The sequence below is a fragment of the Onychomys torridus genome, chromosome 2 (assembly GCF_903995425.1).
Source record: "Onychomys torridus chromosome 2, mOncTor1.1, whole genome shotgun sequence".
In the NCBI taxonomy this organism is placed as follows: Eukaryota; Metazoa; Chordata; class Mammalia; order Rodentia; family Cricetidae; genus Onychomys; species Onychomys torridus.
The window spans coordinates 113228547-113252406 of record NC_050444.1 but is presented as its reverse complement, the minus strand read 5'-3'; positions in this window follow the sequence as shown (position 1 = coordinate 113252406).

Genomic DNA, 23860 nt, shown 5'->3' with positions numbered 1-23860 from the left:
ATGGATATTCACACATATTGTTGGGAGTAGTATTGGAATGGGTTTGGATCAAACATATTTAGGGAAAAACTAGCTTCATTTTCCTTGGACAATCTCACCATCTTCCATCTTCCTGTATTAATGTCAGCATGTAGGTGAAATAAGGTTTCCATCAGACATTGTCTGCTTGGGCAGGTCTCAAGACTTAGGACCTGCCATGCTGAGTTTAGGAAATGCTTCACAATCCTGAAAAGACTGGATATTAAGATGTAAAAATACATTTGAGGCACATGGACCAATACTAAAATGAGGCTAATGTTTCTAACAGTGTCCCCCTAGGCGTATTTCCAACTTTTCCTTATAGCCCCAAAGTATCACAAAGAAAGACAGACCATAGAGAAATATCAAATATCAGTTCTAAGAATGGGAGGGATGGCAGCATACTTACAAGGCAATCATGGTTTTTCCATAGACTTTCACCTCTTCCAAAATAGCATCCTGAGTTTTTAGAGTGATCATCTCCATTTTCTAGATTGGAAAGTTAAGTCTCAGGAAAACTGAATTTACATATCTTTCCTACAAAGTAACAAGTGCTAGGACACAGAACCAATACTGTCCTGAGGAGTCATACTGACCCATGATCCATCCACAGGACTTACTGTATTTGACATTAAAGAATGGCCTTTCCTTTTTACTCCATAAGTCCCTGTTCAACTCCGTGTCTTCAGAGACTTTATGCTGATCACACTGCTCCCCATCTATCCTGGCCACTAATATTCCCTCTTTAGAATACACAACTGAAACTCCCTTCCTTGCTGTCTAATGTCTAGTCTCTGAGGATCTAGGTTAATTTTTGTTTTATGTTTTTGGTTTTGGTTTTTTGAGACAGGGTTTCTCTGTATAGCTTTGCACCTTTCCTGGAACTCACTCTGTAGCCCAGGCTGGCCTCAAACTCACAGAGATCCGCCTGCCTCTGCCTCCTGAGTGCTGAGTACTGGGATTAAAGGCATGAACCACCACTATCCGGCTTAGGTTAATTATTTAAGACTCTTGAATATATTTTTCTTGGAGATGCTCTCTAGCATGAGATCCAGAAAAGCTTGTCCACCATCACTGCACAGCCACCTTCTCTTTAGAATCAGTGGAGCAGCCACTATATTTACTGTTCTCTTTGTCACTGAAAATCTCATGGCTGGAAATTGAAATTGGAATGGAAACAGGTGCTGTTTGCATTTTTCCTATTCATTCACTGGATTACTAGTCATCCAGTGAAACTCCTCCCACATACTTTTAATATCAACTCTAACACTTGTCCTAAGTATTGAGAAATCTAAATAGCTATGTACAGCACAGACTGGAAACTATGGCCTTGCCAGCAGAAAGACCTGGTTCCAATAATGGTTCCATTTTCTGTAACTATGTGAGCACATTGTGTAATCATAAATAGCTTCAGTTTCTTTACTAAAACCACTTCATAAGCTCTAAATAGAAATAAAATAAAGTTAGGTGTTCAGGGTATAATACTCAGAATTGAAGCTATTTTTTTATTACTAAAGCCAATATTTATAAATTATCTCCAAACCTTGATTTGGGGTTGGAGGAGACTAAGAACATGGATACCTACTTGAAATCCATGAGGACTTTCCAGAAGAAAGCACTCTGCCCCTCTGTGAATGAAGGGAAGGTGGAGTGAGGAGGAAGGCAACCCTGGTAGGTCACTATATGAGTCTAGGAAAACAGATTAAATAATGCACTAAGATGGAAGTGAGAAATTGGAAAGGAGGTAATAGAATCCAGAGAGATTTAAAGAATGGCCCATGCTTCCTGGTGAAAGAACAGTATGGGGGAAAGGCTCATGACAGGAATCATACATGTACCTGCTTAGACATCAGTATATCTTTGACAACTGTGGTGTGTCTATGTGTTATCTCCTCAACACTCTGTGGGAGAGAACAGAGAAGTAGAGGAAATACTCCTATGGATCTGACTATGTGAGCAGCAAGGTTCAGTATCTTCCTTTGGATGCCTGCAGGACCTATCCCAAGAAACACACATCCTAACCTCTTCTTATTAAGCAGATGTACTTTGTAACAAAGAATATTATAAATATGCTGATAAAAATTCCTATAAGGTAATTACAATCCATGACTAAAAAGTGTTATATCTAAAAGAGAAATAATGAATACATAGTACAAACGAAAGTAGAGAAGTAGATTGGTGAGGGTAGCAAAGTTTAGTACATTAAGAGTCTTGGCCATATGAATGTCAAGAGCCACTCCCTTGTCTATTTACCTGGGTATGTATGCCATATTTCAAGCTATGACACTTTGCTGCCTTTTGTAGAAAACCATGATCTTGACCAATTTCACTGGGCTACACAGGGACCCTAAAGATTGGGCCACTTCAGATTCATTAAATCCGGAGCAATTTTTGGACAATGGACAGTTTAAGAAGAGAGAATCTTGTTGAGGCCAGCTCAGTGTTGGGGTTCAGCTCCAACCTATCAAAGGGTCCCTTGAATGGGAGAGTGAGGAATTGAGAAATGCTACATAGAAATAAATTTGTTGAAAAAAAGAGAGAGAGACAGATAGAGATACAGGATATCTTCAGGAGGCCCCTGAGTCAACACCCAGCATCCTGGAGTTTATTTCTAATGGGCTTTTTATACACTAGCAAGGAGAGAGTCAAAAGACTTCCCCTTTCAAAATCAAAATCAAAGCACAATGTACAACCAAGTATAGATCCTTCAAAACACCTGGTAACCATGCCTTTGCACCCCAATATGCAGCCTTGGAGAACAACGTAAACTCGGACTCTCTGACCTTGAGTCAAACCACAAGTTGGAATCTTTGTGGGCTCCCATAGAATATTTTCTGCCATGCTAGTTGTGATGAGGAGAGGGTTCAGAGTTCCAGTTTAGTTTTTCTGCCCTCTTCTCCTTATAGTCCTCTGCTTCAGGTATATTCTCTGCATGTGGCCCTGCTTATGGCTCCATTCCACTGTTGCTGTGAACAAGGACTACTTTAGACCACTCTTATTTCTTTCTATTTTCCACAACATGGGGAAGAAACCCAAATTCTGCCTCTTCCTCACAAAGGAATCTGGATACCTGCCATATTGCCAGAGTATTAAAATGTACAGTGTTTTTTAAAAGGGGATGTTCCCTTGCCTTTTACTAAGAAATAGAACTGTGTATTAATTAGGACACTGGATGAAGCTAGGGGAGAGGACTCCATACTTAACACAATGAGCATATGAGAGGACAACTTTAAATGGCACCTGCTGAACTGGATCAGGTTCTGCTCCATGCACACTCCTTTAAAGGTAAAATCTTGTTATAAACTTTAACTATATTCTTAACTATATTTTTAAAATACAGTTAAGACATGCATAGTAACAACAGGAAAAGTCTCACTGGGCATAAGTCATTTCTTATAAAACAGATGCTGTAAAGTCTACAATATACTTTATCATGAGAATAATTTCAAATTTTGTATCATAGCAGAGTTGTGGCCACACTATTCTGCTGAAACTGTTTCTGCTTGCTGCTTATGACATGAAATTTTGAGACGCTTCCCTGATGTTTGCTGCAATGGTGGTGAAAGGGAACTAAGACACTCATACCTTTAAATTTTCATTTACCTGTTAGAGGGAGTGGTTTATACATGGGGGCTCACATATACCATAATATTGGATTGAGGTCAAAAGACAGCATGCAAGGGTAAATTATATCAATTATATCCTTCTATCTTGTGACTGCCATATATTGAACTTATGTTGTCCATCTTGGTGGCAACATCTTTCCCCACCAAGCAATCTTGCTAGATCCACCAGATGTCTTCAAAATTAGGATGAATACTTTGGAACAAGAGAATATTGGGTTCTGAAATTGCACATATAACACCAAAGTCTAGAAACAGAAACAACTTTTATTCAAATACACTGTGGGGAAGAAAGTTCTGACTAGTCAGAGCTACAGAGAATAATTTGACTCTGTACCACGCCCCCAGAAAAAAGGGGGGCTACAGGCTTCTTTTTATTATCAGAGGTTATATACAGGGCAGAAAGTATATTTTGAGATTTAGAGTCATAGTGCTACAGTGTCTTGGGAGTGCCAACTGGAGTTGAAGCTAACAGATTTATGCTATTTCAGGAATGTTGACTTGAGCCTGAATTAGAGGATATATGACATTCTGGGAGTTGCAAGACTATTCTGGACACCTCTAGGAACTGAAGAAAATCCAGAATTTGTGATTTCTGATTACAGGGTGTTAGTTCAAAATGTTTACATAGTCATGAGTTAGTTTGAATTGCCTTTTCCCTGCCTGGGAGAGTGCAGGGGAAAAGGCCAAAGTGGCGATCAGTCTGAACACACTCAGAAGTATAGGTTATAAGCACACACTTTTCTCATTTTCTTGGGCTAAACACCCTAAGAGTCGTCTTGGAACTCTCATCCAATAACTGATGGAAGTGGATGCAGAGATCCTCAGGTGGAGCTCCAGGAGTCCAATTATAAGAGGAGGGACTGTAAGAGTGTGAATTGTTGAGACCAAGATTGGAAAAGCACAGGGACAAATAGCCAAACAAATGGAAGCACATGAATTATGAACCAAAGGCTGTGGAGCCCCCAGCTGGAGCAGGCCCTCTGGATGAGTGAGACAATTGAATAGCTTGAACTGTTTGGGAGGCATCCAGGCTGTGGGACTGGGTGTAGATGTAGCCTGCTTGTTAAATAAGAAACACAGAACCGATTGCAGAGTTAAAAACCACGAGGTCAGAGCAAGAGCGGAAAACCTTACCCTTCACTGCTTCTGCTGTTCTTCCTCTCTGCAAGAGACCTACTTCTGTGTGTCCTGTCTATTTAAAGACTTTCTGTTCTGTTTTCTCATTGGTTGTAAACCCAGCTACATGACCTCCTCATCACTGCCTGTCTGTACAGACCTCCAGGTCTTCTATGGTTGGTATTGAGATTAAAGGTGTGTGTCTGCCATGCTGGCTGTGTCCTTGAACACACAGAGATCTGCCTAGCTCTGCCTCCCAAGTGCTGGGATTAAAGGCGTGCACCACTATCACCCAGCTTCTGCTCTGGCTTGCTCTGACCTCAAGGCAACTTTATTGACATACAAATAAAATCACATTTCAATACAAATAAAATATCACTATAACCGGGACCTGTCCTTAGTGCATGAGCTGGCTGTTTGGAACCTTGGGCTTACACAGGGACACTTTGCTCAGCCTGGAAGGAGGGGACTGGACCTGCCTATACTGAATCCACCAGGTTGAATTGAATCCCCAGGGGAGTCTTGGCCCTGGAGGAGATGGGAATGGAGGGGAGCGGCTGGGGGGAAGGTGGGGGTGGGTGAGGGAGCGGGGAGGACAGGGGAACCCATGGCTGATGTGTAAAATTAAAACACAAATATAATAAATAAAAAGGAGAAAAAAATAAAATAAAATCTTCTGCATAAACTTTCACTAGTAATTCCAGAAAGTCCTGCTGAAAATAATTAGAGTTAGACTTGTTAAATGTTAATATTTATTCACAAAGAAGGATATAGGCAAAATCATTGAACATTCTCCTAGGTATACAGTCACTCCTTCCAGCTGGTTTTATGTAATTAGGTCCTAGTTGCATGAGGCTTCAAGGTTTTCTGGAAATAAACAACGGTATGCAGGCTAAATGCTAACAATTAGGAGGGGGTCTACCTATGCAGAAATGGGAAAGGTGTTATTTACCCTGGGTAAGGCCTCCAGATGCTGTCCAACAGCCCCTTAGAAAATATTTTTAAAACAAATAGTAAATTTTTGTTACTGTTTTATCTCATGTTATTTAAAAAGTTTAATCAAAAGTGATTTATATAAAGTCTGGGATGGATGGATGTAATCAATATGTGTCTAGCTCTTTGGCCTCTTTCCCCTTTATTGTTCCTTGTTTACTATGTTCCCCCAATCAAGGTCTTGGGTATTCATACCTCTTGGTGAAATGTCAACTTTCTTTCTCTCAGGATCTGTAAGAAAATTGTGAGTGTGGGGCACAAGTGGCCTGTAAAGTTTCAAGCAAAATGTTAACTTAACACTTGTGACAAAAACATTAATAGTTAAAAAACAATACATAAATGTTCTTAATTTGGTACTGGATGCTAATATGCAACTTAAAATGAACTCTTCTTATCTTCCTTCTAGACTAAGGAAGCAATAACAGGTCTCAAGACATTTTGGATTAGAATGTATTTTCATATGATGATTTTTATCCTAAATATACAATTTGAATAAAAATGACATGTTTAATAAGTAAAACATATTTGATAAGTAAGGTTTATCAATTCCTAATGTCTATTCAGGTTAATAATAACTGACTTAAAGCTATAGGTCTAGCCTCTTTGTCTTTGCTAACTTTGTAAAGACTTAACTATTTGGATAAACTGAGTCATACATGAAAATGTTATATTCTGTAATGGTACAATATAAAAGAATAGGGAAAATAAGGTTGCCAGGCTCTCTGTGGGATATATTTATGACTTTTTAAGGCTCCTAGTACATCTATGGACTGTGTTTTCTATTTCAAATTTTATTTTACAGGAATTTTCAATTAAATCTTCAATTCAAATGTTTTAGGCTAAAATTTAACAGAGATGAAACTATAAAAAATTATAATCCTGTAAAAGCTACTAACTTTTAAACTATTAAAGATAATTAAGACAGGAAATTTAACAGTCAGTCACCTTATAAATGACCAAATTTTTTAATGTGTTCAAAACTATGCATGTAGTTATGCTAAGTATACATGCAATTAATTTAAAGAAACAAGCTTGGAGGAAGAGACCAATTTTTACCTCCCTTTACATAGTCTTCTATCTATGTTTTCAAGATGAATCCTAAAGCAAGTAATTAAAAACAAGTAATGTTTCTTTAAAATCAGATAAAATTGATAAATTAAATTTTGGCCTTCAAGCTCCTCAGAGATCTGCCAAATATAACATTTTAAATGTTTAATAAAAAACACTTCCTATGATAATCAAAACTGTCATCTCCTAGAAGGCAGCCCTATGGTCTCTTCCAAGAAAGAAGACAGGGCAAAAGTGACTCTGGATTGTGGTAATACTAAACATTGGGCAAAGAACTAGCCCATGCCTCACCAGCTGCCAGAACCCTGCTCAACCTGTGAACAAGCAGGATATCAGAAAACTGACTGATCCTCTTTGCTACACCAAGGTAACTTAGTCTTTTAAGTTCCCCATCCACAGGAAAGTCTGTTCAATCTTCTGGGTGTGGTAACTGAAGGCTAGTGCTGCCCTGTGTGTCAATGGAAGACTTAATGTTGCCCTGTGTGACTGCCAATGACTAACAACTTCTGACCCCAAGACCACCAGGGAGAAGCATATGGTAATCATCCAGGTTGCAGGTAAGTCTTTGTCATTTTAATTGACACAGAGGCCATTTGGATTATACTTCCTGTGTAAATTGATTTCTAAATGATCTTATTAAATAAAAAAAACATGGAGCCAAATACAGGGGTGAAATCCTTAGAGAGATCAGGAAAATATAAAAAGCCACCAGCCAACCTTACCTCACCAACTCTGCAGCTTCCATATTTGAGTTACTTCCTGTCTACCCATGACTATATGCTTTGTTGTTCTGCCATCTGATTTGCTCTCTCTGTTCAGCTATATCATTTCCTCTTCCTACACAGCTCTTTCACTTCCTGGCTGTCTGTACAGACCTACAAACCTCCATGGTTAATAGTGTTGGAATTAAGGCATGTACCACCACACCTAGCTCTGTTTCCAATGTAGCCTTGAACACTCAGAGATCCTGCCTGCTAAATGATAGGATTAAGGGTGCATGGTACAATTGCCTGACTGTCCTTTTTCCTCTGATCTCCAGGAAAGCTTTATTTATTAAAGCACAAATAAAATATCACCACATTCCTGCACAAATTTATCCTTCTGAGATTTCTGATGATGTCGATAGCTAATTGTAACTTCATCATTTCAACAACAAAAACACCCATCTCCTCTCCCAACAACTGCAGCTGCTACATCAATCCATTTAATATGTAAAGATCAGGCCTTCCTTTTTCTAGAGCTATTGATCTCCTGCTGAAAGGGCAGATTCATGCAGTTTGCTTTGCTGACAGACCTTACATTCAAAGAGATAAACTCACAAAAAGGATTCAACTTAATTTTTACTATTCCTTTATTTTAAAAACTTGCTTTTCAAGGACTGCTCTCAGTAATGGAGTTTATGGAGGTTGTAAGGGTCTAGAAAGATGATTTAGGGTATAAGTTGTAAATGTCTAAGGCTATAAAAGCTTAAGTGAATTACAATGATCTGAGAAAGTGATACAAAGTCTGTAAATGCAAGCTGTAGAAGTCCTAAAAATGATTTAAAGTATATACAAAATTTAAAAATTGAGATTTCTTTTCCTCTCACAATTTTGCTATTGACTTCAAAAGTTTAGAGTTTTAATATTAGTCAGTGGAATTCTAATAAGCTATTAATCTAGTCCCTATAAACCACTGACAACTATTATTATAGCCAAAGGCTCAGTCTTAAATTTTCTTTGGTTATCTTCTAAATAAGCAACTGAAGTTGCTTCTCATCATCCTAAAAATATCTGTCCAATATCCAGCCCTTTGGACAGAGGGAAAAACTTTATATTTTAAGCAAAAATTTATTTTTTGATTCCTAAGCTTTTGCAATGGCTCAATGGCATGAGTATACTACAGCTGTTTACAGACACTTGTTAACTGCCTTTTCTACAATGAGGATTTTAGTACAGATTACAAAGACAATGTTTATATGATAACCAAACCTTAATTCTATGCCACATGGCAGCCATGAATGTGTGGGACAGAATTCAAGAAGCAGGAAAGAAAATTGAATCATTCAATAAAGTTAAACAGGGCCCCAGAGAATCTTTCATGGATTTCTTACAAAGGCTGTCTTCAGCAGTAAATAGAATAATTCCAAATTCAGAAGCTAGACAGATAATAATTGAATCTTTGGCTTTTGGGAATTTGAATGCAGCACCCAAAAGAATAATCAGGCCATTAAAGGCAAGATTAGCACCCTTGCAGAATTGGATCAGGGACACAATTAATACTGAGTCTCATGACCACAATGGGATATGGATAGGAGAGGTAATTTCAAAAACTTTGAGGAAAAATAATGTCCAATATTTTGATTGAGGTGAAGAAGTTCATTTGAAAAGAGAGTGTAAACAGGGCATTCCCAGAAAGAATGTTTATTCAAGGAGCAATTGCAACAGAATGCCCCTCCCTTCTGAATTATGCAGAAGGTGTGATAAGGGTAAATATTGGACCAACAAATGTAGATCAACAAGGGACAGACAAGGTGGTCCTTTGCCTCTGCCCTTGGAAAACCTCCAGAGAGGCCTCATGCAGGCCCCCACAGCAAATTCAGTTCATACCTTTCCTGCCATTATAAAAGAAACCCCTTCACAGAGCAACTAAATAACCAAATGCCTATTGGAATAAAACAGGCTGCTCCAGTTGATAGAACAGCTGCATCAGAGAGAAAAGAAAATTCAGGGGAAACCATAAAGCACATTTTTGGCAAACTTCTATAAATGAACAAAGACCAAAGTTAAAAATACAAATAAATGACATTCTCTTGGAAGGTTTATTAGACACAGGTGTGGATGTTACAATAATTGCCCCAGAATCTTGGCATCCAAATTGGCCTCTTCAGGAGGTAAATGTTCAGCTATTAGGGACTGTAACATTATCTCAAGTGAAACAGAGCACAAGATCGCTCAAACATATAGGTCCAGAAGGAAAGAGAGGAAAATTAAAGCCATATGTGCCTAATATAGCTATGAATTTATGGGGCCACGATCTATTACAGCAATGGAATACTCAAATTAACATTACTCCAACCTCAGAAACAAACCATAAAATAACACGTTTCTGAGGGAAATATTAGGAAGTATTATTCTAAAGAGTAGTCACCACCTATCCAGATTGTACAAGAACAGGGCACAACAACTGCTGATCTTCCAAAGATACCAACAACTCTACCTTTTAAATGGTCAACAGACAAGCCTGTATAGGTTCAGCAATGGCCTTTAACAACAGAAAAACTGCAGGCTTTAGAAGAGCTGTTACAAGAGCAGTTATAATAATTCTCGGCCAGTTAAGAGATAGCAATGGAGGGTTCTCCCACAGGGAATTTTGAATAACCCAAACCTGTGCTAATATTTTGTTCAACAGTGATTGTAAGTAATACATAAGCCATTTCCTAAATCTATAATTTATCATTTCATGGATGATATTTTACTAGCTGATTCAAATGCAGATACTTTAGAAAGAATGTTTGAAGAAGTAAAGAAAATTTTGCTTTGTTGGGGATTATAAATTGCTCCTGAAAAGATACAAAGAGTAGATTATATTATTTATTTAGGATATAAAATAGGTCTAAGAAAACTAGACCTCAAAAGATGCAAACTAGGAGAGGTCAATTATGAATTCTTAGTGATGTTCAAAGGATAATTGGAGACATTTTCCATCTACAAACTGTTGTTGGGGTTAAAAAATGGTGAACTGAATAATTTGTTCAAAACATTAGATGGTGACAAGGACTTTAACAGTCCAGGAGAATTATCAGCTGAAGCTGAGAGAGAATTGTGCTTGGTGGAAAAGAAAGTGCAGGATGGACATATGGATTGTGTGGATCCAAAGCTGGATTGCATTTTGGTTATTTTACCCTCTGGGCATTCTCCTACAGGAATATTAATGCAGAGGAAAAATATTATATTGGAATGGACATTTCTACCATATAAACAGAGTAAAAGATTAAAAACTTATGTGGAAGACCCAACTCTGCCCCAGTTACTGGCCAGAAAGGAAAACTCCTGCAGGAAGCCCCACCACCACCAAAACCCACATTGGACACTGCAATCTAGAAGTTCCATGCCCTACCACAATACCCACCAGCCTGTGACACCAGTAACTTCCTGAGACATGGAAACCAAATTGCCAACTCTTATTGGACCAAGAGGTGCATGACTCTTCTCCTACCTAGAGAGTCTGGCCTCTAGAACCCAGACCCTGGGATACAGCCAGTCACCAGGAAGCCCCACTGAGCTATGCCCCAGTTGCCAGCCAGCAGGGAAAACTCCTAAGGGAAGGCCCCCTCACCAAACCCCCCATTGGACCCTGCAACCCAAAAGTTCCATGCCCTACCCTAATACCCATCTGTCTGTGACCCAAGTAACTTCCTGAGACACAGAAACCAAACCACCAGCTCTCATTGGACCAAGATCTCTCATTAAACTAAGAGTAACTACCTGAGACATGGAATCCACAAGCTCTCATTGGACCAAGAGTGGCTTCCAGAGACACAGAATCTGCCAGCTCTCATTGGATCAAGAGAGGCTTTATGAGACACAGAATCTGCCTGCTTTCATTGGACCATAGAGACTTCCTGAGACACAGAATATGTCAGCTCTGACTGGACCAAGAGCCCTGATAGGGCCAAGAACTGCCTTGTGAGTCACAAAATCAGCTAGCTTGGATTGGCCCAAGAGCAGCTCCCTGAGATACAAAATTTGCTGGCTCCAATTAGACCAAGAGCTAAGATTGGATCCAGAGGGGCCCCCTGAGACACAGACACAACAAGCACAGAGTGGACCAATATCAGCTCATTCAGACACAGGCACCTCTTGCACCTATTAGAAGAAGAGATGGTCTGATGCCAATGCAAAAATACATACAACATAAAGAGCAATATGTCATCTCTAGAATCTAGCTCTCCTCCAACAGCAAGACCTGAACATTACAATGTAGAGGAAGCAGAAGAAAGTGACCTTAAAAATTAACTTCATGAAGATGCTAGAGATGTTTTAAGAAAAAAAATGAAAATTTTCCTTAAAGAAATTGAGGAAAAGCTGGGTGGTGGTGGCACACACCTTTAATCTCAGCACTTGGGAGGCAGAGGCAGGAAGATCTTTGTGAGTTCAAGGCCAGGATGGTCTCCCTAGTGAGATCCAGGAAAGGTGCAAAGCTACACAGAGAAACTCTGTCTCAAAAAAACCAGAAAAAAAAGAAAAGAAATTGAGGAAAAGACAAACAAAAAGTTGGAAAAAATCAATAGAAAAAATAAGGAAAAGACAAACAAAAAATTGGAAGAAATCAATAAATCCGTTAAAGAAAGCCAAGAAAACTATGAAACAGCAATTAAACATATGAGGGAAAAGACCTGAAAAGTGAAACAGAAATAATGAAGAAGACACATATAGAGGACATGATGGAAATAGAAAATCTGAGTAAACATCTAGGGAACACAGATGTAAGCATAACCAACAGAATACAAGAGATGGAAGAGAGAATCTCTTGTGTAGAGCATACAATAGAGAAAATAGATAAATCAGTCAAAGAAAACACCAAAGCTAAAAAAGTCTTAACACAAAATGTCCAGGAAATGTGGGACACCATGAAAAGGCCAAACCTAAGAATAATAGGGATTGAAGGAGAAGAATACCAACCCAAAGGAACAGAAAATATATTCAACAAGATCATAGAAGAAAACTTTCCCAACTTAAAGAAGGAAATACCTATGAAGGTAACAAGAAGCCTATAGAACACCAAACAGATTAGATCCCCCCAAAAGTCTCTTTGCCACATAATAATTAAACAACTAAACCTACAGAGGAAAGAAAGAATATTAAGAGCAGCAAAGGAAAAGGGCCAAGTGACTTAAAAAAGCAGACCCATCAAAATAACACCTGACTTCTCAATGGAAAATTTGCAAGCCAGAAGCACCTAGACAGATGTAATTCAGACACTAAGCAACCATGGATGCCACCCTAGACTAATATAACCAGTAAAACTTTCAATCACTGTAGACAGAGTGAACAAAACATTTCAAGACAAACCCAGATTTAAACAACACCTATCTGCAAATCCAGCCCTACAAAAAGCACTAAAAGAAAAATTCCAATGTAAGGATATCAGATACACCCACAAAAATACAGTCAATAGATAAAATCTCAAAGAAGAGAAACACACACACACACAATATCACCAAAATATAACAGGAATTAACAATTAGTGGTCATTAATATCCCTTAATATCAAAGGATTTATTTACCTATAAAAGACACAGGCTAACAGAATGGATATGAAAGCAGGACCCATCTTTCTGCTGCATATAAAAAAACACACCTCAACTTCACAGACAGACACTATCAAGAGGAAGTAACCCAAAGGGTACTCAGAGGAAATAAAATCTGGCAGATGGATATGTTTCACTTTGCAGAATATGTACACCACACTATTGATATATATTCAGGATTTTAATGGGCATCTGCTTTGAGATCTGAAAAAGCTGATTCTGTAATCACAAATTTGCTAGAACTTATGACCATCATAAGTATACCTGCACAAATTAAAACTGACAATGCTCCAGGATATGTCTCTGGTAAAATGAACAGTTTTTTGCTTATTACAATATAAATCACATTACAGGTATACTACATAATCCTACAGGCCAAGCAGTTTAGAAAGATCAAACAGAACTCTAAAGGATATGCTAAATAATCAGAAAGAGGTAACAAAACCCATAGAAAGAGATTGCATAATGCTCTATTAATTTTCTCAATGCTAATGAGAAAGGAACAACAGCTGTGGAGAGACAATGGATAATAGAAAAAACACTACAGAATTAAATCAGCCTGTATACTTTAAAGATATGCTGACCCCAGAATGGAAACCAAGATATGTGTTACATTGGGGATGAGGTTTTGCTTTTGTTTCTGCAGGAGAAGATAAGCTGTGGATACCATCAAAATTGATAAAGGTTTGATTTGAACAAATGAGACCTCTTAATTAGAAGAGGTGATAGTTCATCAACCAGCATGACCATCCAATTTAAACTAACTTATACCACTAACAAAATCTTTTCATTTAGTCAGATATAACTTGCCAAAAGGGAACTTCCCAAAAGTTAGGCTTGGGGAAATGTTTTTGTTTTTGTGTTTCAGGAGAATAAAGGCTAAAGAATCAGAAGAACAATGGACAAATGAGACATCTGAAGAAAAAGGACAAATCATCCAGGAAAAAAATGTCCCAAGAAAAAGAGTAAATTGGCCTATTGGTGTATCACCTATACCAAATGGATTTTCACAAATGGTCCTCTTGTAGACCCAATTCAATTAAAAACTAAAGCTGGCTTTGGACTTGGAGAATGGCTGTCTCCTATTCTAAACCCAAACATGTTTTTTTAAAAGAAAAATGCAAAATCTCTGTATCATGTCAGAAGAAAGAGCCATTTGATATGGGACAGAAGAAAACCAAAAAATGAAGGGACTATTCTATTTCCACTAATCTAAATTCTTTGGATCTATTTTGATTCTTTAAACTTATCTTAAGGTATGAATTTTATATGAAAATTTACTTATAAGATTAATATATAAATATGTATTAAACTTTCATTATGATATTAATTGTCTTATAGAGTACTAACTAACTCTAGAAAAAGGCTTAATTTAGCTGCCTATACATGTTTTTGTGTTGGAGTCTTTATCAGTTTTCTGCAGGGAATCATGACCAGGCCTAACAGCGAATTTGGAGTTTCTAGAAAGATGATAGGGCCCCACAATGACCATTCCATGTAGACAATAATGATACCACTAAGATGACAAACATCTCCAAAAGATCAGCTTTGGACTACTAACTGCTCAGGACAATTTCAAGATGGCTAATTGAGATGATCCAGCTTCACAGACTATTTGAGTGAGGACTTCAGATAAGCCCTGCACTTTTGCATTATGCAGAGACTAGATAACAAATGATATAGCCACCTCTTCTGGAACTTGACAATTAATCTAAAATTTTTCCTTTCAGGTCCCCCTTAAGATGTCTTTGCCTACAAACAACAAGAAGTAATTTTAAGACCACAATGCCCATATTGTCAAGAGGTGGGGCAATGTTTTTTTATCTTTCAGTGGGTTTCCAATTTATGATAGTTGTCATTGTTGAGGAGGGTTGGTTACAAGTTGTTGTTGTTGTTGTTAAACAATAGTAAAAGGGCTAAACAAAGGAGATTAGATTTAAGGTTCTTGTTTGAAAAAAAGGGTATATAGATAAGAAGTAGATTATTGAATCTAGTCTAAAAAGAAAAAAGAGAGGATTAGCTATGATCTGTGGATAAAAAGATAGATTATTGATTCTACTTTTAAAAGACAACTACTAGTTTTAAAAACTTTACAGTGGATTGGATTTTTATATATTGTATACAAATTTTATATATATATATATATATATATATATATATAGAGAGAGAGAGAGAGAGAGAGAGAGAGGCTGTTATTGTTAGAAAATGCCGTTTGTGTGTTTCTAATCTTGTTCAGGATATTGTACCTATAAAGTTCATTTAATAATGTAATGCAATTTGCTAATCCTCAAATATTATTACCAGTTACTAGGATGTACAGAAATGAACGTTAGTACTTAGACATTACAATCAAACTTGTAGTCATAGTAGGTATGTTTTCAAGGTCAAGCAGAGATATATTTTAGAGAGACAGGTCATCTTCAAACCCTTGAGAAACCTACAGAATATGGCATTTAAAATGTTTTAATAACATAGATTTTTTTTTCTTTTTTTTAATGACTATGAGACATGTTGGCCCTTGGCAACTCCAATTTACTTCAAAGAGAAAGATGGGCATTAAAGACACTCCATATGGAGTTTATCTTCTAGGCAAAAACAGCCATTTAGGCAAGAAACTCTTCTTGCCTGGACTGCTTGACAAAATGATGTATTGACTGGACATGCAGGACCCATAGGAAGATCAACACCGAACTTTGTAAGGCAAAATGGTCCTTCAGGTTCCTGCTTTGCAGAGGAGACTGCCAGATATTCTACAGGACACATGGAGAAGTGATTTAAAAACTCAAGGCCTGTAGGCTAAAGATGTATGCCCCATCATTGCAGAAGAACCTTGGGTGACTGTCCAGGCAGCCAGCTGTCTGTTATTCTAGACTTTTGGAAGTTACTTACAATGCACTTCTTGTTTACTTAGGTAATATTATTCCTTCTGAGGTCTTTGATGTAGTTGAAGACTAGATAATTATAATTTTCCTTAGTTATGACAAAAGATAAACTAGATATGAAGCTTTAGACTCATAACTACAGGATAGATGATAACATATTTTCTTTAATTTTGCAAAATACAAATTGACTAGTTATTATAACTCTAATTCTTGCTCGATAACTGCTCTATTATATGTAATTTTACTATGTTAAAGTTAAAACTTTCCTTTTTGATTTGACAGAAAAAGAGAGTGTTGTGGGATGTTCTGTATGCTGTGAATCTATGTTGCTCTGATTGGCTGACAAATAAAATGCTGGTTGGCCAGTAGCCTGCCAGGGAGTATATGTGGGATAAACAGACAAAGAGAATTCTGGGAAGAAGAAGGTTGAGTCAGGAGACACCAGCCTGTTGTCCAGGAAGCAGCATGTAATGGCACACAGGTAAAACCATGGAACATGTGGCAACATATAGTTTAACAGAAATGGGTTGATTCTAAGTGTACGAGCTAGTAAGTCATAAGCCTGTGCTAATGGCTGAGAAGTTTTAATCAATATAAGCCTCTGTGTGTTTACTTGGGTCTGAGAGTCTGATGACTCGGTGGGACACAGAAAAACTTTCAGCTATATTAGGAATATAATCTATCTATTTTTATCTAGGCAGAGGGAATGGGGGAGAAGAGTAAGGCCTATAGATCCACATGCTCAAGTGGATTAATGAGATACCCTATCAGTATTACATAAAATTGCATCTAAGAATCCTATAGATATTGCTTTTAATGTTTTTACAGATGGACCTTCAAAATGTCAAGGACCATATGTTTTAAGTACAAATTTCACACACATTTTCCACACACACACACACACACACACACACACACACACACACACAAGATTGTATCCTCCTCTGGTTCTACAGCTCAATGGTCTAAACTAGATGTACCAAATCAACTTGTATTAGATATTTACTAGCCATTAGATATTTTAAATCACCTAATATACAAAGTGGCACATAAATAGAGATGCACTGTGCCAGGTGGTGGTGGTTCATGCCTTTAATTCCAGCACTCAGGAGACAGAGGCAGGCAGATCTCTGTGAGTTTGAGACCAGCCTGGTCTATCCAGCAAGATCCAGGACAGGAACCAAAACTACACAGAGAAACTCTGCCTAAAAAAAAAATCCCTCAATCAATCAATCAATCAATCAATAAAAATAGAGATGCACTGAGAATGGAAAATGACCTAATTTGAGAGAAAGGGAATGTTGCAGAAGGGTTGTGAATATATAGAGACTGTGATAGGATAGAAACATTTGGGATGAGACCCTCAAGGATGAAGTCTAGTAAACAGAAACTTGGAATGGATGGGACATGGGTAGCTAAGAGACAGAAATTGAAGATAGAGACAGAAATTTTAAAAAGGGAGGAGAAGTCTTAGTGTGCTCCTTCAGGTGGATTTCATTGGTTTGAAAATAAAGGTACATAAAAATGTAAATCCAATCCTATTTAAATACAACAGTGATACTGAAATGCTGGCACCTCTATCTCTACAGAACATAAGCAGGTTAAAAAATCCCTAGGAAGAAAGCCAGAAACAGTAGTGGATGTTTGTTGTAGAATATCATTTTAACTGGGCAAAGATGTATTACATTTGTTTATGCTTCAGAATATTACTTTAACTCTATAAAGGTGTGCTATTTTTGTTTATGCTGCATTTGTTTAGATCTGTAAAGATCTGTTGCATTTGTTTCACCTCGCCTGCCCAAGGCACCTGATTGGTCTAATAAAGAGCTAAATGGCCAATAGTTAGGCAGAAATGGATAGGCTAGGGAGAAAGCAAGAAAGAATAAATAGGAGGAGAAATCTAGACTGAGAAAGAGGAATGAGAGGATGAGGGAGATGCCAGGGCAAAAAGCCAGGCAGCCACAACCAGCCATAGATGAGAAGCAGTGAAAGTAAGGTATACAGAATGAAAGAAAAGTAAAAAGCCCTGAAGCAAAAGGTAGATAAAGAGAAAAAGGTGAATTTAAATTAAAAAGAATTATCCAGAAACTAGCTTAAGTTAGGCCAAGCATTTATGGCTAATAAGAAGCCTCTGTGTCGTAATTTTGGAGCTGGTTGGTGGCCCAGTAGAAAAAGCCTGGTAGAGATGTTGGCAGAAAGTTGCTATGAAGGGCTGATGCAAAGTCTGTTACTGGGATGATAGATGCTTTCTCTTCTGATTCCTAATCCTATTATTGCACATTTATCTAGTGGTGTGCTTGCACTATTAGCAAAATAAGGAATTTTATCTTGTCTTTTACATAAAAAATGGAGACTTTCTCATTTCAGTCTTTTTAGGCACTGAGAAACACAGCTACCCAGATTCCACTGTATTTATTATTACTAAAGCTTAATTTTTAAAATTTGTATGTTTGTATAACATAATAAAAATTAGAATAATAATCTAAACAGGCTTAGGATGTATTTAAAATATAAAACACGAGTAAATTGGAATCAAGAAAGTTTTTTAAAATATTTCTTCTTAATAATATGGTGACTAAGGTATGCAAACATAATTGCACATTTCTCAAATTCTCTTGAAGGCTAGAAGGGGTTAAATCAGAAATGTGATCAATAGGTTCTAGATTATTTGGAAAATTTCTCCTAAAATTATTTTTGGTACAGCCTAAGAATCGGTTACATCAGACTGTCTAAAAAATATCATCAAAACTAAAACTTTGAGAAATTTTTTTCTCCATGAAACAGTTATGCTTTGACGCAGTTTATGTTTTTGTCTCACTTATAATACCAGCTAGATATATAATTTCAGGGTTGCATGGGAAATCTCAAACATTTTCTCCTTCTGTATTTTCTGTGATTATTTCTCAGGTACTCTGAGTATCCTGTTACATAATAGGAGAGTCTTCTTGAGCTCAAAATTAAAATTGACCTAAAATTTAAAAGTCCCAAATACCAGCCTTAGGTTTAGATATTTAAAAGTTAATGACCATTGTTAATTAAGGGAATATTGTTTGTTTTTTAGTTTCATGCTTGATCTTAGTCTGACATAAATGCTCATATCTGATAGTAAAGAGGGGGCTCATGAGAGCATATTCTCTATAAAAGGCATTATTTTGTTAAGTATCCCAAGTTTCTAATGCATAATCAGTAATGAATGGGCATCATTTTGACATCTGAACTATAGCTGTATATGTCTGAGGCCTTCTCTGCTACCAATATGTAGAGACCTATGCTGGAATGCACTACAGTCGTGCATAATGCCTCTCTCTAAGCAGTCAGCTCCACATCACAGTCCCATGTGGGGACACAGGAAAATACCATTATGCTTCTTATGGAAGTTTGTGTTGTCAAATAACTCTTTATACATTTTCTTTCTAGAACTCTCATTACAATTAAAAACTCGTAATGGTCTAACTTATACTAACAAGCACTTAACTTTTTTCAGTTTATGAAATATTAATCTTGTATTGGAATTCCTTAGAATCTACAATATCAAGCTATTGTAAAAAGACACAAAAATTTAACAAATTAAAAAAAAACTGTCATGGTTGGGGATTTAGCTCAGTGGTAGAGCACTTGCCTAGCAAGTGCAAGGACCTAGGTTCGATCCTCAGCTCAAAAAAAAAAAAAAAAAACAACAACCTGTCATATATACACCCACCCAAATCCCCATATATAATGCTACAGATAGCAATGCTAACTTTGAAATTTTTCCACTTTAAAGTTTAATGCTTCTTCTGCTGCACTAAAGAATTTAGTCCTAAAGGAGACACAGCCTAAGGTATATGTTAAATGGAAAGATCTAGAAATTAATCAATGGAAAGGGTCTTCCCGGTGTTCTTTTTACGTTACAGTAGGATTATGATTGTATCTTTCCAAAGGTTAACAAAGTCCCAGATGATTCCCACTTTGGTGCCTCTATCCAGGAAAGCATCCCAAAAACAACCATAAGAAAGATACATGACAAACCCATCAGGCGGCAATGCCCCAAGAGGAAAAGCAAAGGAATGACTTGGGAGAACCTCAAGACTTTAGCTCATCAAGCCAAGACTGGTGAAACAGCAAGAATACAACACCACTGACTCCAGATTGATGCTCTTATGTTTACTGACTGTATTGTGTGTTAATTCTCAGCCTGTAAACACAGAATTCAAATGAATTTTGCTAGGGATAGGGCGGATAAAAGGCACATCTGTATAGGAGACAGTATGATGTTGCTTTGCCACACTAAGGAAGGTTTTTATCTGTTAGAACCAGTTGTCTGAACAAAAGATGTACAAATATTTAGTCACACTAATGGGGAATATTTTGGTTGGGTTAATCTAAGTGATAAGTCCAAACATGCAATAATATACATTTTAGCACAATTAATACTCTTTAAAAAGCTCTGATAGTGGAAATTGTAGTTATATAGGGAATACCTGATATATTTCTTAAAACAGTTGATATTATTGAACCTAAAATAGTGCTATCTCTTGCATGACACCAATATGGTCTCAGATGGCTGACCAGACCTCAGTCATTTGCACAGCCCTTGGTGGCAACAGGAGCCACAGACATCAACTCAGACCCTTGCTGCTGTAGGACCAGGGACCCAGACATGACCCTCAGCAGCAAGTTGGGCCAGATAACCTCATGGCCCTGTGTGGCAGGACGGGTCACTTGGATCAGCATTGTCCCAGTGGCAGCATGGCCTTTGGACATCAACATGTCATGGCCTAGACTCCAGGAATCTATGTGGCCATGGGTAGCAACATGAGCCATGGACATCAATACAGACCCTGGCTGTGGTAGGACTATTGACCCAGACATGGCCCCTGGCAGCAGCCTGTGCATGGCCCCAGCTCCAGCATAACTCTCAGATACCAACCTGGATCCAGGTGGTGGCCAAGACCCCTGGCATTGTCATGGCCTTCAGAGGTATCCAAGGACATGGACATAAACAAAGATCCTGGCTACAGTAGGACCACAAACCCAGACATGGCTCTTGGCAGCAGCCCAGGCCTGGCTCCAGGAGGCAGAAGAGGCACTCACATCAGCATGATTCCCTCAAATTTCTAGATCTCTTAGGAAAACAGTTTTAAAAAGTCGATCTCAGGTTTTATGCATGATGGGCAACAGGGCCTTGATAATAATATGCACTGTTTTAACAATTGTTTACTTCAAACTTGGCCCATCTCATACCCTGCTTATAAAAGGAAGAGGGGCAAACTTCTAGGGCTTTTATAGTATCTTGCTAAGAAAATTGTAACCTAAATAAGAGTTAACTAGTTTCCTCAGTAGATTCCAAAAGAGCAAGAAAGAGCCCCATGATTAATTACTGCTCCAAAATCTCTTGGGACTTGAGGAATAAATGTCTAGAGAATATTAAATAAACGTGGGGAAAACATGCCATGTAAAACTGCTCCACCTTCAGTTGATTTTAATTAAGTATAAAACTGATTATTTGGGCCGTCACAACTAAAAATCAGTAGTTTAAATTTTGGGTCAGATTTCTACTCAGTTGCTACCTATTAAGAAATAATTGGCTGATGCTGGTACTATAAAATTGATAACCCCAGTTTACTTCAACTCTCTCTTCTCCTTTCTAGGCTGAAAACACAAAGAGAATCCATGGTATGTACAGGGATACCTGGGCTTGGTAACAAAGATCTGTAATCCCAGCTACTCAAGCAACTGTGACAAGAAGAAAGTCATTCCAGGGTTTTTATGACTACAAAATGAGCTCAAAGACATCTGAGGTGACTAAGGAAGAATCTGTACTAAAAAGGCAGGGTGACGGTCACATTCAGTATATAATGATTAATTATTCCTTTGGTTGCACAAGGCCCCAACTTTTAATCCTGATTTAACAATACACAGAAAACCACAAGTGCACCATGACCTAAGAAATAACTGGTTTCATAATAATGCCCAGAACACCAGAGCAGCACCAGAAGTTTCCAAATTCAATTTTTGCCTCACCTCAGAGACACTTCTTTGCGCCATCCTTGTGGATATAAGAATTGCAGGTCTCAGGCTATCAGGTATTTTTTTTTAACTCCTTTCCAAACTCCTCCCTGATCCACCCAACCCTTTTTCATAAATACTCAACTTTGTGTCTGCTCTTTTCTTTATTATTAGAAAAATTCAAATCCAATTTGTGCTGCCTACAAACTTGGATATGATGTCACTCTCTGCAGTATGTTTGAACCAAAACCTGACATATCCTTAAAAAAAAATCTTTCTCGCTCCCTCTCCCTCCCTCTCTCTCTCTCTTTCAGCAGCTAGAAGTTGCCATTAACTCCTCAGCTATTGGTGGAACTTTATGTCCATGTCCTCTCTCCATGCTGAGATTTTTGAATGGCTCGTGTTTGTACATGTTTGGTGCATGTTGTCACAACAGCTGTAAATTTATTTGTACAGCTGCCCAGCTGCCCTGTACAGAATCTCTTGCTCCCTTGTAAATCAGTCATCCCTTGCACCTGGCTCTTAGCCTTTTTCACCTCCTCTATCACAATGACCACTTAACTTTGTAAATAATGGCTCTGATATTGATTTCCCACTTAGAACTGAGCTTTCTGCCATCTCTTATTCTTTGTACTTTCCGTAGTTTGTTTTAAACATCTTGTGCTTTAAAGTGAAGTATCTCCAATGAGGTTGAGAGATTTGCTACTCTCTCAATAAGTATGGCACCGAATCATTAGGAGTTGATTTAATACTACATAATTTAGAAGAGTAAAAGGAGTAGATTCTATCCTAGAAGCTCAAACCTGTCTAGCCACAGACTCCTTATTGGTTTAAATATTAAGGCAACTCCAAATAGTTAAAAGGGAGGTTTATTTTTTGACATAACTTACAAGTGAAAGGATAGGTAAGCAGGGTCTGGGAAAGGTGTAGCACAGTCCAGCTGTATTCTCTAGAGAACTCTGCTTGGTCTACCTCCAGCATCCAGGATCCAGGAACCAAGAGAGCTGGCCTATTCAGATCTTGGGTCTTCAGGGGTCCTCTCATGGCTTTGCCTTGTAGGCGTAACAGTTACTGAAGCATCAAAGTGGGTGGTACTTCCAGGTCAAAGCTGTAATGGCTACCCACCACAACTCTTGGCTCTGATAACAGTAACACCTTGTGGCCTTAAATACAACTAGGAAGTACTTGATTACTGCCATGACGTCCATGCCACTATTGGGCTATTGAACACCTCTCACCATACCAGTCATTATTGTAGCTAACTGGGTTCTCACCTGAGGTATGATTGTTGTTTGCTTTTCTCCTTCACTAGTATGAATAGCATCTTCCAACAATATGAAAACTAACCAGTAAGGATGATGCTTTCAGGTAAGTACAGTTTGATCTCTTCATGTTCTGTGTGTAGTGCCTTCAGCAACAGGGTGTAGAAGGTTTTTTCTTTTGTGTCACCTTCCTCCCTCCCTTCCTCCCTCCCTCCCTCCCTCCCTCCCTCCCTTCCTTCCTTCCTTGCTCTCTTGCTTTCTGTGTATCTTACTTTCCTGCTTCCTTAGTGTCTGGCTACCTGGTTGCTGCCTGGCTTCTTTGCCCAGGTAAGTCCCTCTCTTTCTCCCTCATTCTCTTCTTCTTATTTCTTCTTCTTCTTCTTTTTGTTCGTCTCACACCTATATTTCTCTTTCTACTCATTCTCTGTGCCCACCCACCAGCCCTGCCTATTCCTCTCCTGCCTAGCTATTGGCCATTCAGCTTTTTATTAGACCAACCAGGCAGGCAAGGTGAAACAGCAACACATCTTTACATAACTAAACAAAAGCAGCACAGTAACACATCTTTGCCTAGTTAAAGTAATATTCCACAACATTACCGCCTTCCTGTCTAAA